The 10,551-nt window shown below is 42.2% G+C and overlaps 1 protein-coding gene across 2 annotated transcripts in view; it reads left to right on the top strand.

Annotated features, from left to right (window-relative positions):
* Nucleotides 1–421: 421 nt before the first annotated feature.
* Nucleotides 422–10,551, top strand: part of LOC111873950 — a gene marked incomplete at its 3' end in the record, with an annotated part of 781,441 nt that continues 771,311 nt past the window's right edge. For both annotated transcript variants that reach the window (XM_033755285.1, XM_023869061.2), the window contains 1 exon segment: nt 422–752.

Here is a 10,551-nt window from a genome sequence, read left to right as displayed (position 1 = left end):
GGTACGAGTCTGTGGCAGTTTCTTCCTCCTGCAACATCTGAGTTGGAAAATGGGAGGCGACTTAATGTACTTTATTTAGAAGTTCGTTTCTGCGTTTTATTTGCAATAAGTGCATTAAAGATGCGCATAATGTGGACATCATATCTGTTCACATCTCTTCAACGCAGAATCTTGATTTATTCTAAAAAAAAAAAGGTTGTGTTCATAGTTTGAATTTTCGATTGTCGGCACTTTCATTTTCCTGCCTAAGGGTCACAAGAAGCCAGATTTAAGCGAGGAATGAAGTTGAGACGACCGGATGTGCGTGAGTCGGATAGTAGCTGCAGCGAGAGATCGATATACCAGGAGCGGGCCGGGCGGGCGGGTGGATGCTCCACAGCCCTCCGCTGTCCCGGCGCGGCCGCTACTGTTCACTCGTACATCCGCCGTGCTGTATGCTGCCCGCGCGTAGTGATCTGCTGCTGCCGCGACAGAGCTCAAGTTCAGTGAGTGTCACCTGACTGGTACACCTTACCATCTCATGGAACCATCAGTTGAATGGCGGGTGGGCAGTGGAACTACCGCGTTTAACCGTACGTGAAATCGTGTACTTGACCAAGTGTGTAAAATGGTGAATGTATCAGTGATTTGTTGGATTGAAAACTTCTACAATAAGAATTGCTATAATTATTTAGTTTAAAATGGAATATACTAGGAAGGAGCTAACCGACATCCCAGGTCATGTGACGTCGCAGAGGTCAAGACAGGCTACGGTAAGTACAGGACAAGGTCAAGGTCATTTAAGCTTCTACCATAGTTCCCCTGAATACGACTTACTTACGTTACAACTTTATATAAACGTTTGGCTTTTGGAGGGTAGATTTTATTAATTGTATGCACTGTACGTGTATGTTTACATCGCTGTAAAAATAATGTCTTGTTTGATTCGTATGGATGTGACTATTTCGGAAGCCGTAGTTATAACGTATTACGCGCAAGAAGAAGCGTCTCATATGTGAATAGCTTTATCATCTTCCACACAGCAACAAAGACACGCATCTTGCTTCCGCATCACGTGAAGACGTGTAGACGTGCAGGCGCTTTGTGCGGCTTCACGCTAGGCCCCTGGAGTCAATAGAGTGAACGCTATGCTCTGTGGCGTTCACGAGTTCTGTGACATCTTTATTGTTTATTATTCTTAGTGGGGTAAGACAGTCAAATTGATACTACGACCTGTACTGGCCTATTTTACCAGCCCCAGATGAAAGATGGTGGTGATTGTGGAGCAACTGGTGGAATAAAGATTGGCAGGGGAAACCGAAGTACTCCGAGGAAACCTGCCCCACAAGTCCCACATGACCAGACCCGGTCTCGAATCCGGGACCCCGCGGTGGAAAGTCAGCGACTAACCACCTGAGTTATGGCGCAGCCTCTGTGACATCTCACTATCAAGTTACACAGCCGGAGACATTTGACCCTCAGGGCTACCCAGACACTACCGTGATTCGTTCCGACTGGTCTTGTGTTATGGCTGTGTGTCTGTTTCTTCTGTGCCTCAGTTTGCACCGACTCTGACTGCAGAACTGCAGACGTGATGTGCGCAGCATCCATATTCTGTATTCATTTTTCGGATATACTTTCAGGATTGTACAGCCTCTGTTTTGTCAGAAACTTCATGATATATCATTTGGTTAGTTAACGAAGGTTTATCTAATTCGAATGTCGGTGAGATAAAAAATATTACTGTGAATGATGAGAAAGGTGAATCAGTAAGGGGGTGATCTGACCTATTTTGTCATATTTTTCCGACATGAGCGAAACCAAGACACATACATACGAGATATTGAATTTTCATGGGGATATCTTGACATGACCCCCAGCTTTCGAGAACGTAACTAGATTATTATTTGTGTTTTGATATTTCATGAAATAATGTGTCATATATCACGAACTAATGAGACTAAGTGTTTGGTCGGGCTGCGCCATAGCTCAAGCGGTGAGTCGCTGGCTTCCCACCGCTGCGTTCCGTGTTCGATCCCGGGTCTGGTCAAGTGGGATTTGTGGTGGACAAAGTGGCGCTGGGGTGGGTTTTCTCCGAGTACTTCGGTTTCACCTGCCAATCTTCATTCCAATAAAGCAAGTGCAATAGGCTAATCAGTGGCCGCCGTGCCCAATGGACCCAGTTGGACTCCATCCCCCACTAAGAGAATTAAAGAAAAATGTTTGGTCAAATATGGGAGAGGCGGTGAGTTGAAAGCCCAGTGCATTTGACCCACGTTTACGTTAAAGCAATCTCCAAATATAACTATGCTGACTGCAAAGGAATGAAGATTACACTTCTTCGTGTATTGAACAATTACTTATTTACACTAGTAACTGTATATAAGTACCGCTTATTTTAACACTTAAAGCCCTGCAGTTCTTCCCGCTAAATGTGTTTATATATTTCGCTTGATTATCAGAATTCGCAACGATTTTTTTTTCAGAAATTAGTATGAACTGATTTATTTTTTTTATGTGAAGAAGAAACTAAATTGTTAAGCATTTTTCAGACGAACTTTTTGGAAAACAGTAATATTTCATGCAAAATCGGATTACTCCAAAGGAGTAACAATATTACCATAAATAGACAGCTTGAAGTAGCTGACTGAGGTGTTGATTTTTGAAAGCATTGAAAAAAATACGAATATAAGAAAATCTAAATACAAATTTTGCGTGTCTTTCATGTCAAAATACCAATTCGTACAGTATGTCAAATGATACCTCAAAAGTGACATTGCGAATGGCAAACTTCTCATTACAAAAGCATTTCTCCAATGAAACATGTATATAGTTTAAGAATTAGGCATACACTTGCGGAAACTCTTACGAAACTAGTTAAAATATTATTTTTACAGCTTCCAGTAAAAGTAAGTAAAAAGTTAAAGTAAAGCTATCTGTGTAACAGACCGTGAAGGCCCATAGGGTTGTGAGACGTTGAGGGTCCCACATTAGCTAGACAATCGGCTCAAAAATGGCGGTAAGGTTGTCAGCCTTAAGGCGCGTCCACATTACTCGTGCTCTTGCGTCGGAAGCTTACTGTTGCCGGAAAATTAGGATCTGGAGCTGATATCTGTTGTGAAGAAATGCGAAGACTTTGTATGCAAACCAGTTTGGGCGTCCACTTCGTCAGCTCCGGATCCTGATTTTCCGGCAGCAGTAAGCTTCTGACGCACGAGCACGAGTAATGTGGACGGGCCGGCCGCGCTTTACTCCCCAGGAAAATTATTTAGTTAATTCCTGGTACTCATTTCTGTTAGAGGCTGAGTCGACCCTATGGCCATAGTGCGGCTGGAAGGATCAGGTCAATTGAAAATAATCCACTGACCTCATCGGAACTTGAACCCGCGACCTTCCGGCTCGTAGCATAGCCCCCGAACCAACTACGCTATCGCGTGCCCCCTTACCGCTTACAGTTCAAAATTAAAACAAAATTGTGTTTCATATGAGATTATGAAACCGGTTACTGGCAAAAGGGTATATTTATGTAGTTTAGTACGTCTCTTTAATGTTGAAATGGTAATTGTGGTAACTTTGTCGTCACAGGACGTACCTTTATGTATTGCAGTAACTGTATTGGTTATACTAATATGCAGAACATGCAAGGAATTTATGAATATGTTTGTATTTGCACTTATCCTGTGACAAAACATATTAGCATATACAATACATGTTACTTCTACTGTTAGTAGGAGAAAGTCCTGTGACCGCGAAAAAATCTCTCTTGATGTTTTTATAGATTTGCAAAGTTTCAACATCCTTGAATAACATAAAGTATTTTTTTAATACCGTTTGTATGGATGAATTGATGTGTGTATGTATTATGTATGTGCTGCTCCCTGGCGCCTGAACAGTTAGGCATATTCCATTCATAGAATTACTGGGGCTTTGGACTTTTACCATCGTCCGGAATTCTAGGTAATAGAGGACAAGACGTTTCGGAAACTGGATCTGTTACGGTCTTCAGGTGAGAAAGGAAGACACCTACTCAGTTGGGCCCGTTAGAAAGAGCTACTCTCAATCACTGGACTAGCTATTTCTAACGGGCCCAACTGAGTAGGTCTATCCTGCCCCATCCACCTGAGGACGGAGACAGATCCAGTTTCCGAAACGTTTTGGTTTTTTGTCTTATATATACCAGACGATGGGTAGAGTCCAAAAGAAGCCTAATAGTTCTGTACAGCGTACACCATCGTCAGAATCCTTTCAACTCTATTAGCTATTTAATCGCTTGAGACCAGGCTAATTCGGCGGGAGAAATGCACAATGAACATTTTGACAAAGCACGCACATGCGTGGAACTAGGGTAGAAAATGAGGTAAAAATTGTGCCAAAAACCTATCCATTGGTGCTTATGTACTTGGTTTTGTTGGTTATGTTTGTAGCACAAATTTCTACCTCCTTTTCTATCCTAGTGCGTGCTTTATCAAAATGTCCATGCGTATTTTCTTGTTATCTCCTACCGAATTAGCCTGGTCTCAAGCGATTAAATAGCCATGTAAAATCTGACAGGGGTTATCCAGTGATTGAGAATAGATCTTTCTAAGGGACCCAATTGAGTAGGTGTCTTCTCACCCCTTCGCCTGAGGACGGAAACAGATCCACTTTCGGAAACGTCGTGATTTCTATTCTCTGGAATACCAGACGATGTAAAAGGCCCCAAAACCCAGAAATTCTATATGAACATTCTAACTCCATAAACCCTGACCCTTAACAGACGCACCGAAACAGAAAATTGTGATTTTACCTAAAAAAAGTTCAGAAGATTTTGATTAAATGTCATTAGTTTATGAAGACAATCGGCTGTAATAAAACGGCATGAATGATATCTTCAGGAACATGACGCTCCCCCGCCCCCTAGCGGCTCAAACAGCAAATATCAGTTTTCTTGAGAGCTACTTGGCCGAACCTGATTCAGTTTTAATCTTCTATAGAGGCAATTGGCCCACGCAAACAAACGTCAGTGGGTTGGAACAGCAGGTCCTCGGCTAGGGTCTGATTCTCAGAATTTATTTTTCTCAAAATCCATAACTGTTTTAGTTAAATATCACGAATCTGTAGTATTGGTAGTCCTAAAGAACCCCGTTAATTTCAGTAACACAAATAATATTTATTTCAGAATAGTAAAAGACTGTGATCCGCCATATTATGCGAGAATGTATGTGCAACACTCGTGTCTTTGCATTGATTTTTGAAATTTTTGCCCGCCCTTGTCAGTAATATCATTACTGTGGTTGATTCGCTTAATGGGGGGTGGAGTCCAACTGGGTCCACTCGGCACGGCGTCCACTGATTGGCTTATTGTAGCGTGCCCCGGGTGATTATGATGATGGAGAATTTGGTGGAATGAAGATTGGCAGGGGAAACCGAAGTACTCGGAGAAAACCCGCCCCAGCGCCATTTTGTCCACCACAAATCCCACTTGACTAGACCCGGGATCGAATCCTGAAGTTTTCTGATTCTCGAGTTGATGTGGGGCAGCAGATCTGGGATATCTTTTGGGGGATATCCACATGAATTCTGAAGCAGATCTTATGAACTTGACACCGAGAACATCCGCTTAGACTATAATGTTTCTGACTTGTGTTCGAAAGATAGGCATTTCGAAGTTCCATCCAGATACAAATTGTACTGTCTGGGGTTTCTGTAATTTTCCCATTTAACCCCACCCCCGCCCATAGGTAAGTGCCGGGATGATTGATTAGAAAATGACCAGCTCCTTCAAAATCTTTCAAAATGACTATTCTCATACCATCCTACCATTTGACGCAGTATAATCCGGCCTCCTGATAGCGTTGTTAAATGTATGTATTCATTATTCTGCAACTCAGTGGCCTGTGGCTGGAGTGTAAATGTATAGAAATAAGTCATTATTCTTACCCCATGCCTCTTATATTTCTTAGCTTTGGCAACGTTTTTTCAGCTGCATGGGTTATATAACATCGAATGAAAAGATGACTATCACGGAAATATTTGGCAGGAAGTGGCCTGGCCTATACGAGTATGAATACTATCCTAGCATCTGCCTGGAAAGGTTACCTAAAACTGAATTATACAGAATAGTATATCAGAATAGTCGGTTTCCGGGCCGAGAATGGATTCCGAGACCTGCAGAATATGAACCGGAATTTTGGATGTGTTTGGTGTTTCTTCGAGAGCCGGGGTAGCGTAGTCGGTATAGCGACTGGTTATGGGCTGGACGACGGAGGGGTCGGAGTTCAAGTCCCGATAGGGCCAGGAATTTCCTCTTCTGCATGCTGTCCAGACAGGCTCTGGGGCCCACTCAACCTCTTATTCATTGGGTACCAGGGTTAAAGTGGCAGGGGCGTGAAGCTGACCACTCACCTCCAACTAGTGCTGAGATCAAGAAAATGTTGATCTATACATCCAGTCACCAATGGTTCCTCATTGCGTAGTGCTTAATTAGTTAAGCACAGAGACAACTTTACCTCTGGTGTTTCTTCATAACGCAGGACCAAAAGGAAAGTGAATTTGCACATCACAGTTAGGTACCACAAACGTAAATACATGGATGTTATATTAGCATTCAAAATTTTCCTGCGCTCTTTTCATTCGGCAGTTTACACTGCTGAAGCGACTAAATCAGCGGTAAATTAAAAGCCTGTGACCTTCGGTCTGTTCCGTGAAAATGTAAAAAATGAAATGCATTCATTACTATATCATAGCAGCTGGCAATTCTGAGGTTTGATTTTTCTTTAACGATATTCGGAGGCTACTTAAGATCTCGTCCTCCTCTGCTCCTACATGCAGCGGTACCGTGAAACCGAACAGTATGGTCTGCAGGCAGTTCCTGCTGTTCTCAGACGGGACATCGTCAGTTCTACGATGTTTACGTCAGCAGTGACAGTGAATATGACTTCCCCTGATTCATCTTTAATGCTATTCCATTAACCTCTGCACTAGCAGTCCTATATTATTATTATTATTATTATTATTATGCTAAGTATAATTCGCATTATCACCTTTAATTATTCAACCCTTGGATGCATGTTCATATTATACTTTACTTTAGTTAGATCCAAGATTAAATACGCTTCAACAGTTTGGAATTCCATTACGTCAACTGATGCAAACAAACTAGAACTCATTCAGCAGAAATTTACGGCTCTCTGTTTTAAACGTTTTTTTCTTCAAGCAGATTACTGTTACGATATTGCTTTAGAACAACTGAAATTGCACGCCTTGCAAAAGAGGAGATATCACCTTGATGCGCTCTTCCTTATTCAAGTTTATCGTGGTTCTGTACTTTGCCCTTCTGCTTTGGAAATTGTTGCCCTTCGGGTCCCTGTTCGATATATCCGAGACTTTCCTATGTTCAATGTCTGTTCTGTTAGTAAAAATTGCCCCTCTGCTAGATGTGCTTCTGCTGCTTATGTTGTTTTTTAGTGACGTTGACGTCTTTGGGCCAAAAACTCTGTTGAAACATATGTTATACTGAATTAATTAAACTATTATCATTATTTTTATTAATTTCGTTATTATTGTATGATGCTCTATTTGAAACTCAAATTCTCACATTGTGGCTTTGTCTGTGTATGTTTGCTTCTGTATCTTTATTCATGCTCACTGTGTCATTAATGTAGAGTATCATATTTTGTATTTTGTTTTTTTTTAATTATTTTTGTGTACGAGTATTTCTCTCTATTCGTGCTAGCTTTGTAATTGGCCTCTGTGCTGTTAAGTTTGCACGTAAATAAACACGAACTGAATTGAATTATTTAACTACAAATGGGTTTTCAATCGATGGCAGTGGTACCACAATAAGACAACAGACAAATAACATAATATAATAATATAAATAATACAAATAATATAATAATAAGCATTTAAATACAGTAATGAACCCAAAATTAAAAATAATTATTTTTAAGGAAATAAGGCAAGGATCCTGAATTCAAATTAATCATCAGTATCACGTGTGATCGGAACCATTATGTCAGCCTTAGGAATTGTGGGGTAATATCACTCGCTGAAACTGGCAGTTTTAGACAACTCGAGACTAAGATACGCATTACTTAAGTTACAGATGAGAAATTGTTCCCTGAAAGAGAGACTTGGTTTTATTCGCAACTTATCATCTCAACTCGGACTGGTTCCATGAGCCTGCCGTTTGATTTGAATTGTATAATCCTATTTCCTTTTCGGTCTTCGAAGTGTCTTTCTTCCAGAACACTTTCCCAGAGAAAGTTCTTTATGTATCCCTTCCTAGTCACAAACCTTCTTCATCAAACCATTCAGGTTTCACTTCCATAGCAATGCTAGTTGGTCTCTGTAAGGTGTCCTTAAATGCCTAATTTATCCTATTTGCGTCCTAATAATTTGCTGAACAATTGTTCCTCTTTGGTATGCTAGTTAGAGGTTTGAAGCAAAGCCATAAATAACAGTAGTATTAATCATTATTAATCAAGCTTCATATGAAATGGGACAAGATTCATTTTCTCTGAGTTCCTTTACTACAAGGATATTATAATATGACTAATTTCACGGGCGTATTATTGTTACACAACTTTGGACTCGTAAAGCAGAGAGCGTTAAGAAAGAGAAAGTTGCATGTCTTGTAATAATACGTATTCTTGGCTGAAGTTGAATTTTCTGTGGTTTTATACACGAGAGATGAGCTCTGAACCAGTTCAAACATAGTTCATTATACATGTAAGGGAATGTTCTACCTTGTGATCTTCAGGAAATTCTGGTACTTTCTGTAGGAAGAGACTAATTTTCGTCAGTGGCTTTAATGGAAAGGAATCTAGTTCGAATACCGGGAAATCTTTCAGAAGTTCCGATATTATGTTATCACAGGGGGAAATGTTCATTACAGATTGTTTTAGGTTCGTGGTCAGTGTTAGTCATGTATTGGGAAGGCATCTGGTTCGTATACTGGAATGTATTTAAGAAGTCATGATAATGCCTCACTATATATATTTTCACGTGTTGGGTAAATGTCACGCGACAAGTAACTTCACGCCGTATTGGATATAGCGAATTTATTTTACATTCGCTCCACACTTACACAATTCACAGTTATAAAATCTTAATCTTATACAATTCACTGTCTCAATTGCTGTTCAACTACATCTCGGCGAATCCATTCAACTGTCTCCGGCGGCGGCTAGCCTCCAACTGTCTGGTTACTCACTACTCACTAACTAATCACTCACTACTAACTGAATAGTGTTCGCTGCTCCTTATTTAGCCTCGGCACGGACAACACAGAAAACAGTTACGTAATAAGTACCGCTGTTGCCTGACGCCGTGTTTACAGGTTGCCTAGCAACACGGTCGAAATTTGTTTACGGCTGGGTAGTAACCACAGTATTCCTTGTTACGTCACCGCGGCAAAGGGGTGCCTGGCGCAGCCCCTCCTCTGCCCCGTCCCCGGGGGGGGGGGGTGTTTACCGAGCGTTGCGTACTGGTGGAAGAGTGGGGGTATGTGACGTCACTCAAGGAAACGCAGAGTTCACGTGACCCTCACTTTCCGTTGCTACATCCACGTCACACTGCTCCCTTCTAAAGGTTTTCGTCCCGAACAGCCTAACGGTACATCTCCGTTCCTTTTTCTTCCCGTTGCTGTGCTCTCCAACCGCTACATCCGCTCCTTCTCTAAGACCAGCTCGTCTCGAGCGGTTTCCTGCTAACGTGCCGGAAGATCCAGTTGTATCACGTTCAGTCTGTCCTCATTCATGAGGGGAGGCCGGTGTTTCTACATTACCGGTTCCTCCTCTATCCGTTGTTTTCTTTTCCGTTTCGGAGGAGGTCGACCCCTCCATAGTGTCCAATCCTTGATCATGTCTTTCTTGAGAAGTTCTCTTTGTCGACGTAATAGCTCTTGCAGTGTGGTTCGCACTTGCTGACGTCGTCGTTCCTCCTGGTCTTCCCGCCCCTTGCTGGTACGAGACCGTGGCGCAACAGTGCCCACTGCTGGTTTCTCTACGCTGCTACGGGCACCCCGCAATGGCTGAGACTCGTCATAAGGCTGCTTGCAGAGACGGTATAGACAATTGTCGACGGCCAATTCCTTNCGCCTTTTCTTCTTCGGTTCTCCAACCGGCATTACTTCGGCGTCTTCTACGGGGACCTCTTCTTGTTGTGTCGCCTCATGTTTCGTGTCCACTGAGGCCGGCATTTCCTCTTCTAGACGCGCCTCCGTCGTTTCTCGGCAGGCCGTCGTCTCTTCCTCTATCGGATTTAAATGCGGGCACCATATCCTTGTGGAGGGTGTCCATCATTGTCATCATCATTTCCTTCTGTTTTCTTCGCTCGGCCTGTCTGTCAGCCTCCAATCTGGCCAACAATTCCTTGAGACCGATCTCCGCCTTTTCTTGATAGGCGTCTAATTTTGCCTCTGCCTTCGCCTGGTTGGCGTGTAATTTTGCCAGCATGTCGATTATTTGCTGCATATCTAGTTTCTCCATTTCGTATCAGTATAATTCGTTGAGGCGTGTTCAAGTTCGTAAACAATTCTGACACCAAATTGTCACGTGTTAGATGTGTCACGCGACTATATATATATAT

This window comes from Cryptotermes secundus, unplaced genomic scaffold (assembly GCF_002891405.2).
Source record: "Cryptotermes secundus unplaced genomic scaffold, Csec_1.0 scaffold777, whole genome shotgun sequence".
Classification (NCBI taxonomy): domain Eukaryota; kingdom Metazoa; phylum Arthropoda; class Insecta; order Blattodea; family Kalotermitidae; genus Cryptotermes; species Cryptotermes secundus.
The sequence above is the reverse complement of the archived record's forward strand: the minus strand, read 5'-3'. Positions and strand labels throughout refer to the sequence as shown.